Here is a 21,147-nt window from a genome sequence, read left to right as displayed (position 1 = left end):
TAGAGAAATACACAACAATGGCAACACATGCCTTCGTGACATCACCCATCACGAATTGATATGCCTTCCTTATGTCCAGTTCCAATCTTATGGCTACCCCCAACCTTATAGCTAGTTCCAACCATTACCTCTCGGACCCCTGTACATACAAGTCCAACCTTTTCCCTCCGAGGACCGTCGTCCTCATCCGCCGACAAACCGCTAAAAAATCCACTAATTCATAGTACACGAGGGTACCGATCACACACATGGCAACACATGCCTTGGCAACACATGCCTCCCAAGAAATACGTGAACCTGACACACAGGTCACAAACTCCATAATCACGTCATGGCCACCACGAGGACCACTACCGAACCTTGGTGACTAATGTCCCATACCATTAATCATGCAATCCAAGTACAGCCACACACACCAAACCACAATAGGAATCAATCAACGGATCACAACGAAGATATGAAACCATAATCAATCAAGGAATGGATCACAATCCGACAACAACGATGATTAACACAAGTCATCATCAACATTAGGAAAGAACAAACCACACACGCTAGCATTTAGACACCAAACTAGCATGCTTATCAAACGGGTAAACCAACATACTTCTGAAGAACACACAAGACTCATCATAGTTCAACGAATCACAAGGTTGAACACTTAGCACGATTCAAGACACCAAAACCTATATGGATTCCTACCATATAGTTCTAGACATACGAAACATCAAGAAGACACTCAAATAGTTCCACAAAAGAACATCGGGAAGTCAAAAGAATCACGGGGAACAAATTCCCGCCCAACACCAAAATACGTACCCGCGGGTGGGGCCACGGGTGGACCCCCACCCGTGGGAACCAAACTCCCACGCCTTGTTCCCCGCGGGTGGACGCCTACCCGCCATTCCGCCCGCGGGTACACCTCTGTACCACAAATTATCCCTTCGGGGATTTTCAACACCAAGCTCAAATTCAAGTCCAAAACATGCCAAATCTCACCAAATACAACAAAATGACTTGAATCAAAGGAATAGCCAAGCAATGGCATACAAGAACCCTAATAACAATCTCTAGATATGCATTTTCACAAGACAATGCATCAACACTCGCATTTCATATCAAAATCACATGTAGAATTCAATAAATCATCATATAGGTAAGCAAAATAGATTTTGTAGAGCATGGGTTACCTCTTGTAGACAAAAACCTTCACTTAACACTTCTCAAAGCCCCTAACAAGGTTCACCTTCCACACCCACTTCAAGAACACACCAAAAGATCATAAAGATTTCATCTTTAGGAAAAGATACCTTAGAAAACACTAAAAACACAAAAAGAGCTTATATCTTACCCTCCTAGATGCTCAAGAGTAGGAAAGGTGGAATCTTGGAGACAAACTTTAAAGATCTTGGAAAGTCTAAACTTAGCTTGGAGAGAAAGCTAGCTAGGTTTTTAGAGAGAAGGGAGAGCTTTTTGCTTTGAAAGTGTTAGGATAGAAATGAGAGATGTCTCCTAGGTTAACTTGGGATACAATCATGAAGGAAATGTCTTCTTTACCCTTACTAAGATGAAAGAGTGTAAGGGAACAAGGGAACTATTCACAAAGCTTTAGGTACAACACTTGACTTTGGGTTGACTAGTCAATTACTAGTCCCTGACTATTGAATTTTCAGGAATTTAAAAGATTAAATTACCAATTGGATTAGGATTAATTACTTAATTAATCCCTAAATAGAATCCGGATTTACGTGGTGTCACATGTACACTCTGTGACTCTGTGACTGTGAGTATGTGAAAATGTGAAATACAGTCCTACGGAAAAGTGAAAATATCATCTCTGTTGTCTTTCTTGTTTATGGATTGAGGACCCTTAAATATTATGATATATATTGCCTCTGAAATGTGGAAGCTAATTGTGTCATTTATTTGAATACATGATAAGTGCCTAACTGCCTATGTGTTGTCCATATGATGAGCATTCAGAGATGAGAGACCTTTTGTTGTCTTTGATAGTTCAAATGTTTGATGAATGCCTGATGGAAATATGAAATTGTGTTGCACTTCTTAGTGCTACACAGTTTAGTCTTAAATGTTAATATATTATATGTTGCACTTCTGAGATTGTGTATTATGATTTCTCATCTCCTACTATGTGCACTGATAATGTTCCACACTTTATAGATGGACAATATCAGTATACCTAGTACTGGCTGTGAACCTACCAATTCTTCTGCTAAAGGAGCAACAACAGTGGAAGCCCAAACTGTTGACACAAATACTCAACAGACTGTGCTCCATACTGCTGCAGTTCCTGCAAAGAAAAGGAAAGCGGTTGAAGCCAGATCAAGAGTTTGGGATCATTTTCAAAAGATTTCTGATAGTAATGGTGTTACAATAGAAGCAAAGTGTATCTATTGTGCAAAGTTGTATCAATGTCAATAAAAAAAAAACATGGTACTAAATCTTTAAGGAACCACATGGTTAGCTGTATGAAAAACCCTCACGCTAAAGATACTAGGCAGTCCATTCTGACATTTCAAGCTGTTCCTACTAGTGATGCATCTGAACCAACTGTGGGAGAGTTGGGGACATGGGTATTTAATCAGGAAACCATTACGAGATCCTTGGTAGAAATGATTGTAACACCCCCGATTTCCATATCAATTTAAAACTTAATCATGCAGATAATCTAACCATAATAAGCATACACAGCGGAAGTCTAACTGATAAATAGATGGAAAACGTAGAGTGTTATGCCACGTCCACACAACGGTGAACGCACAGGCGTAAACAACATCAACATACTCTGTCTATAAAGGAACAAGGTCAACAACAACAAGTCTAAAATCTAGCAAAGGGCACACAGGCCAAAACATACTACAAGGTCAGAGGGATCTATACTATTCGTCTCTAGATCGTGCTCGCCTCTACTCGGCACCTGAAAGAAACACATAAATATATGGGACGACGCCCGGTCAGCGAATGATGCTGGTAACACACCAATACATGTGAAATATCATACATAGATAGGATATATATACAAAATCATTTGCAAAACGGAATATAGTATATATAAGTTTCAAAGCCAAGATAGAAGTCAATCACAAGACTCAATACACTCACAACAAAGACAAGGGAACACATCCCAAGACCACAAGAAGTACAACGACTCACAAGAACGGCTCAAGATGTATTCTACCATCACTTAGTAGAATAACACCCGACATGCATAACAGTAGAGAACAAGAGACACATAATGGCAACACATGCCTTCGCGAGATCACTCGTCACGATTATAGAATTACACAACGGCAACACTTGCCTTCGTGACATCACCCATAACGAATTGATATGCCTTCCTTATGCCCGGTTCCAACCTTATGGCTACCCCCCAACCGTATAGCTAGTTCCAACCTTTACCTCCAGGACCCCTGTACACCAAGTCCAACCTTATTCCTCCGAGGACTGTCGTCCCCACTCCGACAATCTCTAACATGACCACCGATTTCATAGTACACGAGGGTATCGATCACACACACGGCAACACATGCCTCCCAAGAAATACGTGAACCCATCACTCAGGTCACAAGCTCCATAATCGCGTCATGGCCACCACGAGGACCATTGCCGTACCTTGGTGACTAATGTCCCATACCATTAATCGTGCAATCCAGGTACAGCCACACACATGACACCATCATAGGAATCAATCAACGGATCACAACGAAGATATAAAACCATACTCAATCAAGGAATGGATCACAATCCGACAACAACGATGATTAACACAAGTCATCATCCACAATAGGAAAGGAAAAACAGCACACACGCTAGCATTTAAACACCGAACTAGCATGCTTATCAAATGGGTAAACCGAAAGTAGTTCTGAAGAAAACACAAGACTCACCATGGTTCAACGAATCACAAGGTTGAACACTTAGCACGATTCAAGACACCAAAACCTACATGGAATCCTACCATATAGTTCTAGACATACGAAACATCAAGAAGACACTCAAATAGTTCCACAAAGAACATCGGGAAGTCAAAAGACCAAATACCGAGTCAAAAGAATCACGGGGAACAAATCCCCAACAAGCCACATATGTACCCCGCGGGTGGGGCCATGGCTGGACCCCCACCCGTGGTTTCGCCCGCGGGAACACACTCCCACACACCACGTACCCCGCGGGTGGGGCGGCGGGTGGACCCTTACTCGCCGTTCCACCTGCGGGTACAACATCCTGTACCAAAATATCCCTTCGGGGATTTTCAACTCCAAGCTCAAATTCAAGTCCAAAACATGCCAAATCTCACAAAATACAACAAAATGACTTGAATCAAAGGAATAACCAAGCAATGCCACACATGAACCCTAATAACAAGCTCTAGATATGCATTTTCACAAGACAATGCATCAACACTCACATTTCATAGCAAAATCACATGTAGAATCCAATAAATCATCATATAGGTAAGCAAAATAGATTTTGTTGAGCATGAGTTACCTCTTGTAGAAAAAAACCTTTACTTAACACTTCTCAAAGCCCCTAACAAGGTTCACCTTCCACGCCCACTTCAAGAACACACCAAAAGATCATAAAGATTTCATCTTTAAGAAAAGATACCTTAGAAGACACTAAAAACACAAAAGGAACATAGATCTTACCCTCCTAGATGCTCAAATGTAGGAAAGGTGGAATCTTGGAGACAAACTTTGAAGATCTTGGGAAGCCTAATCTTAGCTTGGAGAGAAAGCTAGCTAGGTTTTTAGAGAGAAGGAAGAGCTTTTTGCTTTGAAAGTGTAAGGATAGAAATGAAAGATATCTTCTAGGTTATCTTGGAATACAATCATAAGGGAAATGTCTTCTTTACCCTTACTAAGATGAAAAGTGTAAGGGAACAAGGGAACTATTCACAAAGTTTTGGGTTCAACACTTGACTTTGGGTTGACTAGTCAATTACTTGTCCCCGACTATTGAATTTTCAGGAATTTAGGGAATTAAATTACCAATTGGATTATGATTAATTACTTAATTAATCCCTTAACTGAATTTGGATTACGGGCTGTCACATACTCTCCCCCTTAAAAGAAGCTTCGTCCCCGAAGCTTGGGTACGAGGAATTAGAACAAACGGTGAAATGGAACGTTAATGTGACAAGAACGTCAAGAAGATCCCTTTTGGTCAAAATTTAAGGGATTCAAAAGGTATCGAAAGCAAGTATGAAGTCATAGCCTTGCAAGGATTGAAAGAATTTAATCAACGAGGATACTGAACATATCAAACTCTAAGCCAAACACAACCACCAAACCTCTAAACAACACACAAGATCTAAACAACTAGCTCCTAGGACAAGCCACAAAACCAACTTCCCAACCAAACAAGCAAGCAAAAATGAACACACGAAGCAAACAACAAACAACTAGCAACGGTAACAACAACTAGAAAGGTAACAACAAGCTAAGGAAAGGTGAGCGGGATTACCACAACACCGCGCTAGAACAACTCGCTCTCCGATTCATCGGTATCTTCCTCGGACTCCTTGTCATCATTTCTTCTTCGGCTCGAGCTGGCCTCTATCTGGTCTAACTTTTGATGGACAGCAACAAACTTCGTCTTCATAAAAGTGAAACCTTCTTCAATCATCTGGTTCTGTTGACGTAGAAGGGTGACCACACGGTCCTCATGCGTCATAGCATCGTGCTCCCTCTTAGTTCGAGCTTCTCTTCTCCTTCGGTTCTCTTCACTTTCCGGGTCACTTTCCTCAGCCTCGGCAACTTCTTCCGCTTCCACCTCTTCTTCGTGGTCTACTTCAACATCGTCCCCTACATCACCTCCCAAGCTTTGGACCGCAAGGTTCAACTTCCCGACGGGAATCTCTAGATTAGCCGCCAACTCATCTCTCTCTTTGGGGGTTTTCCTAGCAATGTCTTCTAGGGTGATGTAATCACCGTCATCCAACTGGAACAAGTTACAACTCCGCAGGTTGATAGCATCCAACACCATCTTACCTACTTTCTTCGGCACATAACCTTCAACACTCACGCCCTTTTTGGCGAAAATCCAACTCAAAACCATCCCATAAGGTAGGCTCTTCCAGTTGTTGTCTCGACAGAAAACCATATGTTGCAACATCAGGGCAGGCAAATTAAACTTTACCATGTTCTTCAGACAAAAAGCAAATGTGCACTCCAACTTTCCCAACACCGGCTCTTGTTGTTGTTGGGCAACAAACAATCTGACACAAGCATAACCAAGATCCTTTGTTCGGCAGACAACCACTTCTTCTCCGGTCTGGAAGCTTGAGTGAAACCACTCGTGCGACCCAACAAATAACTCAAATAGTCCCGGTACCCCATGGTGTCCGTACTAATCCATGATTTACCATTGTATAGAGAAACTCCTATAGCGGTCAAACTTAAGAGCTGAGCTAGCCTTTTCTCTGTCAGAACCAATTTCACACCCCTCACTTTAGAGGTGATTTCAAGCTTTCCTCCCTCATTTGTCACAACCATGTGACGGTAAAACTCCTTAACCAAAATTGGGTATGTCTCAGCCCTTATGGCGAGAAACCCATCTAACAAACCTTGATATCTAAGCATATCCAACAAGGAACTATGAAAAGATTCCGGGTCGAAAGCTTTACCTTCAAGAACAAGATAATTGACATCCACCCATTCCACTTTCGTTGCTAAACTTGATCTTTTAGGCATGATTAAAAGGTGACCCGAACTTCAACAAAAAGGACCCAAGGCTTTCTCCTCTTCCTTTCTTCTTCTCGCTGCTCTCTCTCCCTCGCTGCTCTCTATCACTCTCGCTGTGTTGGCCCAGCGGCGGTGAGGTGGCTCCTGACGGCGACGGCGGCACTCCGGCAGACGACGGCGGCGGCAGATCGGCGATGGGTAGGTGGTGACGGGTAGGGAGGGGTGTTCTCGGCTGGTCTCATGGGTAGAGGGGGGGGGGGGGGGAAGGAAAAGAAATAAGGGTTTTGGGATTTTGGGGAAAAATTGGGAAAAGAAGATGATTTAATTTGGGGATTTTGGGTAAAGTGAGAGTTTATGAATCAAATGGAATTTAATTTGGATAAGGTTTAACAAACATAACTAGCTCAAGTGGTTCAAGGTTTAGATTGGCAAAAGATATACCCGGGTTCGAAATTCTAAGCTCACCAATTAAGATTTACTTAGTTTTTTTAGGCTTTACAAGGAAAAGTCTATGGATTCTTATTCCGAATTCAAAGAGTACTTGGGTAAATTTAGGTGGTTCACAAGAAGGACGGGTTACAATTTGTACATGTGCAAAGATTATGGAATTAACTCAACATGACTCATTTTAAGGGTAGACAACTAACTCTATGTAAGGCTTCCACTTAAGATTAAAAGAATCATACATTATTGGGAAAACACGGCAAGGAAAACAAGACATCTCAAACAGACAACGAAGGAAACAAGACAACGCATAAAAGCAACAAGAGACAAGGTGCGTTCCAAAGACAAGGGTAGGCTAGAAAAGAGGTTACCTGCTATCTCCTCCTCAACTAAGCCCTTGGTCTCCGCCTGCGATCGCCCCATAACGAAAACCCTTTCCGATGGCCTAGCCCCGGCTGCTCCACGGCTCGAGCTCCCTCCTGTCGCTCCTCCGGATCCCGTAGATGGTGGCAACGCCCTATGGTTGGCTTACTGAGGGCACTCGGCGACTTTATGACCTCTATCTCCGCAACGAAAACATCAAAACGCAAAGCCGGTGCAATCCTTGGCTGCATGATCCTTCCCACACTTCCGGCAAGCGAACGCCTTGGATTGACCCCCGGACTCTGCTCGGGGTGTTCCTTGAGTTAGAGAAGGTGCATTCTTAGCTTGGAAATTCTGTCATGGCCTCTTGAAGTTGGAAGATCCACCACCCTCAGTCCTTTTCCTTGCAAGCTCATAGGAACCACACTGTAGCTGCTGTACCCGATACAAGTCCGCGGCACTCAGGTATGCTTCATTCAAAGAACTCAACCTACTCACGGTTAAAGCCTTTCGTGTCTCGTAGTTCAAGCCGGCTACGAATCTCTCAACTTTGGTGAGCTCGATAGGGACAAGCATACGGGCGAAGCGAGCGAGCTCTAGAAACTTCTTGTGGTACTCAACCACCGATAAAGAACCTTGCTGAAGATGGAGGAACTCCTCGTACATCGCGGTCCGAATATGCGCCGAATAGAACCTCTCACGCATCCGATCCTTCAAGGCAGTCCAATCAAAGTCGGGCTCCTCGAGGCAAGTTGGGCCCTCGTGCACCCACCACAAATCGGCCTCATGGTTGAAGTAGAACGTTACAAGCTCCACTCGCCGCTCCTCTGGGCACCCAACAACATAAAATATCTTGTCAAACGTCCTCACCCACTCCTCAAGAACAACGTGGTCTTCCTCACCCGCGAACGTCGGAGATCTATGGCTCGACACAAGACGTCCTATATCCCTACGCCCGGCAGGCTGCGGAGGTGGCACGAGATGGTTGTTGTGCAACAACGCCTCGCTGAGGGTCTGCATAGTCTGCGTAAGCTGTTGCAGATTCTGGGCAAGCTGTTCGTTCGTCGGGGTCTCCGGTGTACGTGCACGCTGACGGGGAGGCATTGCGAAACTTCTATAACAACAACACTGTTACCAACAAGACAACAAACAAGCAAACAACTATAAACAACACTCAACTCACCGCGCATCCTAAGAATCCTAAGCCTAAACACTTAGATTCTTACGGTCACCTTAAGGTCTCAAACCACACTTAACCACTTAGGGGTCTAGATCCTATCATCCTAGGCTCAAACCTAGGTTCTGATACCAACTGTAACACCCCCGATTTCCATACCAATTTAAAACTTAATCATGCAGATAATCTAACCATAATAAGCATACACAGCGGAAGTCTAACTGATAAATAAATGGAAAACGTAGAGTGTTATGCCATGTCCACACAACGGTGAACGCACAGGCGTAAACAACATCAACATAATCTGTCTATAAAGGAACAAGTTCAACAACAACTAGTCTAAAATCTAGCAAAGGGCACACAGGCCAAAACATACTACAAGGTCAGAGGGATCTATACTATTCGTCTCAAGATCGCGCTCGCCTCTACTCGGCACCTGAAAGAAACACATAAATATATGGGACGACGCCCGGTCAGCGAATGATGCTGGTAACCCACCAATACATGTGAAATATCATACATAGATAGGATATATATACAAAATCATTTGCAAAACAGAATATAGTATATATAAGTTTCAAAGCCAAGATAGAAGTCAATCACAAGACTCAATACACTCACAACGAAGATAAGGGAACACATCCCAAGACCACAAGAAGTACAACGACTCACAAGAACGGCTCAAGGTGTATTCTACCATCACTCAGTAGAATAACACCCGACATGCATAACACAAGAGAATAAGAGACACACAATGGCAACACATGCCTTCGCGACATCACTCGTCACGATTTTAGAATTACACAACGGCAACACTTGCCTTCGTCACATCACCCATCACGAATTGATATGCCTTCCTTATGCCCGATTCCAACCTTATGGCTACCCCCAACCTTATAGCTAGTTCCAACCTTTACCTCCAGGACCCCTGTACACCAAGTCCAACCTTATTCCTCCGAGGACCGTCGTCCCCACTCCGACAATCTCCAACATGACCACCGATTTCATAGTACACGTGGGTACCGATCACACACACGGCAACACATGCCTCCCAAGAAATACGTGAACCCATCATTTAGGTCACAAGCTCCATAATCGTGTCATGGCCACCACGAAGACCACTGACGTACCTTGGTGACTAATGTCCCATACCATTAATCGTGCAATCCAAGTACAGCCACACACACGACACCATCATAGGAATCAATCAACGGATCACAACGAAGATATGAAACCATACTCAATCAAGGAATGGATCACAATCCGACAACTACGATGTTTAACACAAGTCATCATCCACAATAGGAAAGGACAAACAACACACACGCGAGCATTTAAACATCGAACTAGCATGCTTATCAAATGGGTAAACCGAAAGTAGTTCCGAAGAATACACAAGACTCACCATGGTTCAACGAATCACAAGGTTGAACACTTAGCACGATTCAAGACACCAAAACCTACATGGAATCCTACCATATAGTTCTAGACACACGAAACATCAAAAAGACACTCAAATAGTTCCACAAAGAACATCGGGAAGTCAAAAGACCAAATACTGAGTCAAAAGAATCACGGGGAACAAATCCCCAACAAGCCACATATGTACCCCGCGGGTGGGTCCACGGTTGGACCCCCACTCATGGTTCCGCCCGCGGGAACACACTCCCACACACCACGTACCCCGCGGGTGGGGCGGCGGGTGGACCCCTACCCGCCGTTCCGCCCGCGGGTACAATATCCTGTACCAAAATATCCCTTCAGGGATTTTCAACACCAAGCTCAAATTCAAGTCCAAAACATGCCAAATCTCGCCAAATACAACAGAATGACTTGAATCAAAGGAATAACCAAGCAATGGCACACATGAACCCTAATAACAAGCTCTAGATATGCATTTTCACAAGACAATGCATCAACACTCACATTTAATAGCAAAATCCATTGTAGAATCCAATAAATCATCATATAGGTAAGCAAAATAGATTTTGTAGAGCATGGGTTACCTCTTGTAGACAAAAACCTTTACTTAACACTTCTCAAAGCCCCTAACAAGGTTCACCTTCCACACCCACTTCAAGAACACACCAAAAGATCATAAAGATTTCATCTTTAGGAAAAGATACCTTAGAAGACACTAAAAACACCAAAGGAACATAGATCTTACCCTCCTAGTTGCTCAAAGGTAGGAAAGGTGGAATCTTGGAGACAAACTTTGAAGATCTTGGGAAGCCTAACCTTAGCTTGGAGAGAAAGCTAGCTAGGTTTTTAGAGAGAAGGAAGAGCTTTTTGCTTTGAAAGTGTAAGGATAGAAATGAAAGATATCTTCTAGGTTAGCTTGGAATACAATCATAAGGGAAATGTCTTCTTTACCCTTACTAAGATGAAAGAGTGTAAGGGAACAAGGGAACTATTCACAAAGCTTTGGGTACAACACTTGACTTTGGGTTGACTAGTCAATTACTAGTCCCCGACTATTGAATTTTCAGGAATTTAAGGAATTAAATTACCAATTGGATTAGGATTAATTACTTAATTTATATCTTAATTGAATTTGGATTACGGGGTGTCACAATGATTATCATAGATGAACTTCCCTTTATATTTGTTGAGGGGCAAGGGTTTAGGAGGTTCATTGGAGTGGCTTATCCTAGGTTTAAAATTCCATCTAGGTGGACAATCAGTAGGGATATCAATGTCATTTATGAAGAAGTAAAATTGAAGTTAAAGTGCTTGTGTAAGGGAAACACTCAAAGAGTCAGTATTACAACTGACTCTTGGACATCTATTCAGAGGATAAACTACATGGTTGTAACTGCACATTTTATAGATGAGAAGTGGAAGCTGCATAAAAAAATTATCTCTTTTGTCCCTGTTACATCACATAAGGGTGAGTATATTGCAAAAGCACTTGAAAGTTGTTTGATAGAGTGGGGGCTGAGGAATGTGTTTACTGTGACAGTAGATAATGCTTCATCAAATGATGTTGCACTTGGTTTTTTAAGAAGGAAAGTGTTGTCTTGAGGATCATCTAGTGTGAAGAGTAAGTGTCTTCACATGAGATGCATTGCTCATATTCTGAACTTGGTGGTACAAGATGATCTAAAACAATGTGATATTGCTGTTAAGAGGGTTAGGGAGGTTGTTAGATATGTTAGAAACTCTCCTTCTAGGTTGAAGAAATTTAGGGATTTGGCAGAGTATAGTGGAATTGAGCAAAAACCATCCTTGTGTCTTGATGTGCCAACAAGGTGGAATTCCACCTATTTGATGTTACAGTCTGCTTTGATTTACCAGAAAGTATTTGATGACTATGAATACAGTGAAAACTCTTTTAAATCTGATATGGGTGATTCTATTCCTACTTCTCTGGATTGGGAGTCTGTGAACAACTTGGATAAGCTGTTGAAATGTTTCTATGAGATGACTATCATAATTTCAGGGTCATTATATGTGACAGCTAACACCTTTTTCTCTAAAATATCTTATCTATACTGTATCTTGAATGGAATGGTGGAAGCTGATGAGGCTGTGAAACTAATGGGGGGCTAACATGAAAGCAAAATTTGAAAAATATTGGGGTGATATTGACAAAATGAATTATATGATTTTCTTTGCAAACATTTTAGACCCCAGGGACAAGTTAGAATATATGCCAACTCAAGTACTTCATATGTATGGTGAGAAAAAAAGTAAAAGATTACCTTGAGAAATTGTTGGCTGCTTTGAATGAATTGTATGATGATTATGCTGTGAGTTATAGCCCTACTGTTGTCGCAGCTACTGGTTCTGGTTCTATAGCTACTCCTGTTGTTAAGTCTGTTTCTGCCCCTGTTGGGAGGCCACAACATCTATTGAAGGCCCAAATTAAGAAACAAAGAATGGAAACTGGTGGGAGGAAAAAAACGTAACTGAGTTGGAATATTATTTGAGTGAGGCAATAACTGAAGATGAAGGTTCATTTGATATACTGAGATGGTGGAAGGTCAATTCTGCAAGGTTTCCTATCCTTTCTAAGATTGCTAGGGATATCTTAGCTATACCTATTTCAACTGTTGGCTCAGAATCTGCCTTTAGTACATCTGGGGGGGGGGGGGGGGGGGTTTAGATCCTTTTAGGAGTTCTTTGACTCCTAAAATTGTGGAAGCCTTGGTATGTACTCAGGATTGTCTTAGGCTGCCAAATACCCCCCATTTCAATTGATGAAAATCTAGAAGAATTAGAAAGATTTGAGAAAGATAAAATAATGTATTATTTCAATCATTCAATTTAAGTTTTTTTCATTGAATTGAATTCTAACAATCTTCTACTTATTTGATTTAATTGCAGAATTTAGTGTTGATGGTAGAAGTGCATCTGGTGGGAGGACTTGTGGTTCTACACTTCCAAGTATTCCTGTAATTGTCTTCTCCAATCTCTCTAATCTCTATACTTTATATGATATAATAATATCTTAATCTTGTATTCAACTATTCAACTGACTTTATATTCTGATGTTAAGGCAATGAGACTTGGTGACTTTAAGTTGTTTCCCTTGATGAGTTTTTGGCCCCTAACCACTGATCTTAAATCCTGTAAAATGGTAATGTTCTATTTACAGTTTGGACTGTAAAGGCTTGGTAGCTTACTAACTTGTAAGAGTAAGTACAGTTGCTGCCTTTTGCAGTTTTGCATTACTGTAAATCTGTAATTCTGGTAATGTTATCTTATGAGTTTTTGATATATTATGGCAAATTGGCAATGATGAAGCTTCCACCAATGATCTGAAATAAGGATTAAGCTGGTATGTTGCTCAATGTTCAATTGTTCATGGTGATATTGAAGATTTGAAGCAATTTTCCCTTAATCCATACATTGATATGGACAAATATGCTTACTGAGCCAATTTTATAATCTCATTTTCTCATTTGTTAAGTAATTATTATTGACTTATTGTTTTTACTTGTTTAGTTGTTTGTTTCCTTTACTAAATTGCACTAAGTTTTAACAGGAAGAAGAATAGCAGTCTAGAACACTAGGAGTATTACAGATTTACAGATTTAGAGTAGGATCAAGATTCATGAATCATGATGGCTTTTTGTGATTAGGAATCTGGATGGCTTTTGTATGATATCTGTTGATCTGCATGCTGGAAATCTGGAATGGTTGATTGAATTGTGCAAATCTCTATGTGGATTTGTAAATCTGTAATTCTGGTTTTTTGTGAACTGTAAACTGTAAATCATTCATTTTTGGGGTTTTAAGGTTTTTTGGTATGGCATATTGGCATTAAGGCATTTTGTCTTGTAAAAAATAAAATTGCAATGTCACTACTCACTAATGTGTTATGTGTACACTGTACTTGTGTACACTAGTTTAGAATTTAGGTTTAGTTTTTAATTGAATTTACTTTAAATTTTTAAAGTTTTATTATTCTTATTTTTATTTTGCTTAATCCGAACAGTAGTCGGATATCCGACCAAACCGATCAAAACCGAAAACTTAAAAACTGAATGATTTAATATATAAAAAGCTAGGACCGGTTTTACATTCACCAAATCGAAATTCGAGCGGTTTAGCCAATCCCAACATCGAACCGAACCGAACCGCCCGATGCACACCCCTACGTGGAACCATGTCCACTGTTCATAATTATGAATATATAGTTCAAAAATTATGAAAATAGAGTTGTGAACATAATTTTGAACACATAGTTCTGTAATTATGAACATAATCTTGCAAGGTGGACACGGTTCCACGGCATACCGATTGCGTTTTCATAGAATGGACTAAAAGGAAGGTCAAATAGAAAGCAAGTTAATCAACCAGAAACAGTTCTTGTAGATTAGTATAGGGAGATAATGGAAACAATTCAAGTAACAAGTAATGAACAATAGAAAAGAATTGGACTAGGCCAACTCTTGTATAGATGCTATGTGATGTCTAATTGGTGATCATTGAAAGATTTAGCAAGGATCAAGAGGTAACAAAGAATCATTGGACTACCAATTAGCAAAGAATCATACTCTTATGGCGATTCAATTCTAATTGAAACAATCTATCAAACATATAATCCACAAAGTTGATCTTCTTCCAATCCTGTTTTTTCAAAGCGAGATTGAAATTGTGAGTATGTAGTATGTCTAATTATGTGTCCTATTCTTATAGCTACACACAATTCCAAAGATTTTCAAACATAACTGAACCCTAAATAATACAAGAGATCAAATTATAGCATACTTACAACAAGAATTCTAGCTAATTCAATACATATTCTTTTTATGCAATTGAAATCATAGAAGCATCTATAATATATATAAGAGCAAGCTTAATCCAAATCTAAGAGAAAATCTATTTATTCATGATTACATTTTGCTTAATCCAAATCTAAGAGAAAATCTATTTATTCATGATTACATTTGTAAAGTAAAGGCACACTGAAATTTCATGTATTGAAAACACAAGTAAAATTGAAGGAATTGAAATGTAAGTAATGAAAACTTAGCTCTATTCCAATGTAGATTGAAGCTAAATTGAAATTGGAATGAATTGAATTGCAATATTCACTTGAACCCTAACACTACAAGAAAAATCGCAAATCGCGACGGAATGAAAGAGCAAAGTTCCGTCGCCTTTCCCGTTTTGTGACGGAATATGTTCCGTCGTCAACTGACTTGTCGTATTTTTGTACACGATTGAAAAATTCCGTCGCAAAATAAGGTGACGGAACAAGGTGTCGCAAATTTTGCGACGAAAATATTTCCTTCGCATTTTGGGCAACAAAAATGATTCCGGCGCTAATTTCGTCGCCATATCTGAAACGAATATTCCGTTGCCATATTATTTCTTCTGTCGCACAATTTCGCGATTCTGTCACATTTAGTGCAACAAATATTCTGTCGTATTTTTAATTATTTTTAAAAATTTATTTAAAATTATTATTTTTAAATAGTAATGTAAGATTTTAAAATATTAATATAAAACTACAATGATATACTAAAACACTATTAATTTTAAAATATAACATAATTCTAAAACATTATCAATCCACATTAAGTTTAAGTAATAATACATTATCAATCCACATTTAGTAAGTAATAATAGTCAATTAGAGTCTAAAGTACAATACAATAGTCTTCACAAACAACAATGATATATTAAAAGATTATGTCTGTAACACCCCGTGTTACGGACCCTAAAACCATTTAATTAATTAATCAATAGCCCAAGAGAAAGAATAAATCATAATGATTAATTAGGGAAAAAGGCCCACCATAGTCCATGGGCCCTCATATATAAACCCAACCCCTAAACCCAATCCTTAGTTCCAAAAGGAATAGAATTAGCGAGCCTATAATATTAGTTCCTAATTAGGAATCCTAAATATATAAATAGGGGACTTAGGAGGCACCTAGAACTTCCCACAAAAATAACGCCCCACTACCCCAAAAGAGCTCCAAGAATCCCCTCAGGAGAAATCAAGAAAGCAAGGAAGCTTAAAGAAAGATCCTTCATAGCCAAGGAATTAATTAAGGCTAAGAGGTAACCCATGTCTCAACAAAACCTATTTTCATAGTTATAATTCCCCCTTAGGGTTTCCCCATATTATTGTGTACTGGCAAGTTATGATGATTATTATTGGTAATTGATGTGATGATCCCATGGGGGATCTTGATAATCTTGATATTGGGAGATTCTTGATAATTATGGTGTTCTTGGTAATTATATGGAGTTCTTGATGATTATGCGTTGTTCTTGATAATTATGTGATGCTCTTGATGTTTATGTGTTATTCTTACCGAATCTTGCAATTAGAAGACGAACCGTATTCTTGTTGATATAAAAGTGATTAGAACCCTAGGTTGTATCGTATGATCTTATTCTTGGATTATCGGGTGGGGAAATCGCATGTTTGGGTGTTGATTATATTTAGAAAAGCATGATAGGTTAGGTGTCGTTCGTTTCTCGTAATTGATCCGTTAATTGTCTACGTGTTGTCGTTAATTGCGTTGTAAAGCGTCTAAGCATGGTTTCGGGTTCCACAACGGTTCCCGGGGCGCAATTGATGAAAAAGAGTCAGTGGGGGGTAGGGGACCCGCCACCTACCCGGTGCCGAGAATCACCGCCTGGCAGCGGGTGGCCGGCGGGCGGGCAGCTGCCCGCCGGCGACCCGCTGCCCGGAACAGTAAAACCGGCGGGTGGCCCCCCCCCACCCACCGGCTACCCGCTGGAAATTCATCCCACCCGGGATCCCGGCTTCCCCGTTTGATGTTCCCCGTGGTGTCCCAACGGACTCCGTTTATCGTGCCTATGTCTAGTTTGATGTTTCGGGTACCGTTCGTAGGTTTATGAGTCTATTATATTGCATGCTAGTTGAATTGGTATCCCGTTGACCTAGGTGGAAGAAGTATGAACCCCTTAGGACTATTCTTAGTAAGTGATGGATCACGCATAGGTTTTGTTATACGTTTTCTCCCCCTTCCTAATGTGTAATGTGGGTTGCATGTGCTTGCTAAGTGTTATGTGTGTGTTACCCCAATTCGGTTGCGATCGGATTGGTTATCCTGAGCTGCGGTTCAGAAGCTGGCTGCGGTCAGATTGATACTCTTGGGCTGCGGTCCACCGTTTGGTTGCGATCAAACGTTTCTATACGAGCTGCGGTTCGTCCTTTTTCCTGGCTGCGGTCAGATGACATTCTCTTGGGCTGCGGTCCACTGTTTGGTTGCGATCAAACACTATGATGAGCTGCGGTTCATCGGTCGGTTGCGATCGACCCCTCCGTGTTGCGATACGGGGCAGGGTGCTGCGGGGCCGTGTCAGAGCTATATGCGCTGACCCTCATGTATGGGCATGCGATTGGTCCTGTGGCGCCAACAAAGTGTGTTATGTGTTGTGACATGGACGAGTTGTGATTACGAGTGTCTTGGGGGATGTGACTATGGGGTTTATATTGTGGATTGTTCATGTTGGGTTATGATCATTGTTTATGCTTTGCCTTATCTGCCTTATCTGTTGTGAACTGCATATGCTCGTTATAACTGTTGCTTGTGTCTGACCTTATCTGTCGAGTCATTCCCGGTTTTAAAGCTAGAGTTCGTAGGATATATCTTCATGCTCAAAATGGTTTTCGTATATCTATATATATCTCTATATGTATTGTATTTCAACGCGTTGGAGTGGGTTACCAGCATCTCTCGCTGAACAGATATATTTGGCTTTCAGGCACAGAGGACTAGAGCACTGGAGCGCGCTAGAACTGGAGCGTAGAAGTAGAGTAGTTTCCCTTTCGGCCTGCGTGCCATATTATGCATTGTGTTTCAATGGATATTAGTTAGACAGCCTGTGCACCTGGGTTCTCTAGCCCAGGTGTGGCATAGCACCCCGTACACTTATGATATACTTTGGGATGTAATGAGATATTACCTTTATTATATAAGCTTAAAATGTCTTGAAAATCTGGGGTGTTACAGTTGGTATCAGAGCCTAAGTTTGACCCTAGGAAAAGACTCTTAAGACCGGACTTTAGGACGTTAGGCTTGAACTCTAAGTACCTAGGAACATAGGACTTAGGAATCTTAGGACGCGCGGTGAGATTGTGAAACCTACACATAACTTCCCTACACGTTGCCCTTCCCCATTCTAAAACCCTTCCCCACTTATCACTTCACCAGAAGTGCATCGAACTGTAACTTAACATTCTTATAAACACTGACCAGAAGGACGATAGCATGGCACCGAACAGAAGACAATCAAGGACTCCGGAACCCGCCACTAATGACCCCTTGACCCAAACTCTACAGCAACTAACACAGGTCGCACAGGCACTAAGTGACGCGGCCCTTCGCAACAACAGGCCCCCACCGCCTCCATCAAACGCAAACTCGGACGTCGCCCGACAAGTCTCAAATCACCGACCACCCACGTTTTCGGGAGAAGAGGATCCCGCGGTCCTAGAAGAATGGATCCGGACGCTTGATAAGATTTTTGGAGTAGTGGAATGCCCAGAGGAACGCCGCGTAGAGATAGCCTCGTTCTACTTCGGGCACGAGGCCGACCTCTGGTGGATCCACGAGGGACCCACCTATCAACAAGAACCGGGGTTCAATTGGGAGGACCTCAAGACACGACTACGAGAGAGATTCTATCCAACCCATGTGAAGGCATCCATGTACGAAGAGTTCCTTCATCTAAAACAAGGAACGGCCACCGTCGTAGAATACCATAAACGATTCCTCGAGCTGGCACGCTTCGCGCCAGAGCTAGTCCCCACCGAGGTAACCAAGATAGAGAGATTCGTGTCGGGCCTCAACTTCGAAGCTCGAAAGGCGCTAGTGGTAAGCAGACCTCGGACCCTCAACGAGGCTTACTCCAGTGCCGCGAATCTCTATCGGATCCAACTACTCCAACGCGGAGTTCAGGAACAAATACGAAGAAGAAACACCGGAAGTGGGGCACCGCCAGTGAAAAGAACGAGAAACGACACCGGCACAAGGACGAACAACCCGCCCAACCAAAGACCGACCCTGGGAAACAACGAAGCTAATCCAAGAAGCTTCCCTTGCCCGAGATGCAACAAAAGCCATAGGGGCAAGGATTGCGCAGGCAACCCCTGGTGATGCTTCAATTGCGGAGAGGAAGGACACAAGGCCTTCCAGTGCACTCGACCCCAAAGACCACGCCCCACCACCGTGGGTCAACACGGGGGCACCGGTCATCAAGGGAGTTACGGCGCTCCCGGGAAGGTATTTGTCATGAGCCACACTCAAGCCAACCTCGGGAACGAGGAGGACCTCGGGGAGGAAAACCCAATCCCGGAAGACGAGGACCATACGGACCCCGCAGAAGAAAACCAGGAAAACGAATACTGTCTAGGATAAGCCGTCACACCCCCTTGTAACCACCCCCCCCTTCTTTTGTCGTAAAGACAGCTTACTTAGCTTAACTATTTCGGAATTATTACGAATGAAGATTCTCGATCAAATTCCAATTTCCACTACAAAGGTAAAACACAAAGTTATACTATCAACCTAACCTTTCCTCCACTAAAGGACGAAATGAGGAAAAAGACAAAAATCACACCATCAAGAAATGCTTAATGTTACCATTAGGAATGGAACCTTGGACCTCCCCTCTACAAGTCAAGGCCTCAACCGCTAACCCGTAAGTGTTTCTTGAAACCTTAAGGGGATACTCCCTTGTTAAACCCCCCAAGTTCCTAAAACCCACAAAAACCCCAAATCAAAAACCCTTCTCCTCCTTCTTCCTCCCCTTCACCTTCCCCACTCCCTCTCCTTCTCTCTCCCACACAACCCGCCGCCCCACCATAGCAACCACCCTCAAACCACTCGACGCCACCGCCGCACGAACGCCGCCGCCGTCCGACCGCCTCCCGCCAGCCCGCGCCGCTGCACCACCGCAACAGCGCCCAGCCGCCCTCGCCCGAAGACCGCCCGGCCACCGCCCGCTACCTTGCTGCGCACCGCCCCGAAGCCGCCTCTCTCCCTCGCCAAGGCCATCGTCTACCATCACCGGCCCTCCACCGGAGCACCACGAATTGCCGCACGCTCGGCCACCGGGAAAGACACGCCGGAGCCTCGCCGCCCCGCCGGAAAAATTCGCCGGAGGTTCACCGGAAAGGCTACCGGAAATTTTGCCGGAATTTCTCACCACCAAAGAGAGATTCACGATGCCGAAAAAGCCCCTCGGAATCCGCACCCCGGAATTGAACAACGCTGATTACACCGTGATCGGAGGTAAAAGTCTTGAACCCGACCAATTCTCTCCGGAATTGGTCGATATGCTTAAACACCAAGGACTCTTAGATGCATACCTCACCATCAAAGGGGACACATACCCCGAATTGGTGAAGGAGTTCTATCAACATCTTGTGGCCACAAAACGGGGTGACAAGATAGAGATCACCACCAAGGTCCGTGGCAAGGAAATTGTGCTTTCCGAAGGCCGGTTGGCCAAGCTCTTGAAATTGACCACCACGGGTGTGTCTGACTATGACCGAAAGGGGTGGATTGATACCCAAACCACGGGATACAAGGACTATCTTGGGTACTTACTCGGGAAAGAGGACGGGTTCACCTCGGCCACTCGACCAAACCGAAAGTGGCTATCGGCAGAGCAAAAGATATTGGTTATGATTGTAACCGATAGCCTCTTGCCCACCAATAACAAGAGCAAGGATGTGGGGAGCTTGGTGTAACACCCCGTGTTACGGCCCCTAAAACCATTTAAATTAATCAATCAATAAGCCCAAGAGAAGGAATAAATCATAATGATCAATTAGGGAAAAAGGCCCACCGTAGTCCATGGGCCCTCATATATATATACCCAACCCCTAAACCCAATCCTTAGTTCCGAAAGAAATAGAAGTAGCAAGCCTATAGTATTAATTCCTAATTAGGACTCCTAAATATATAAATAAGGGACTTAGGAGACACCTAGAACTTCCCACACGCCTAGACG

This window comes from Ipomoea nil, unplaced genomic scaffold (assembly GCF_001879475.1).
Source record: "Ipomoea nil cultivar Tokyo-kokei standard unplaced genomic scaffold, Asagao_1.1 scaffold2280, whole genome shotgun sequence".
Lineage (NCBI taxonomy): Eukaryota > Viridiplantae > Streptophyta > Magnoliopsida > Solanales > Convolvulaceae > Ipomoea > Ipomoea nil.
Note: the sequence above shows the minus strand (reverse complement) of the source record.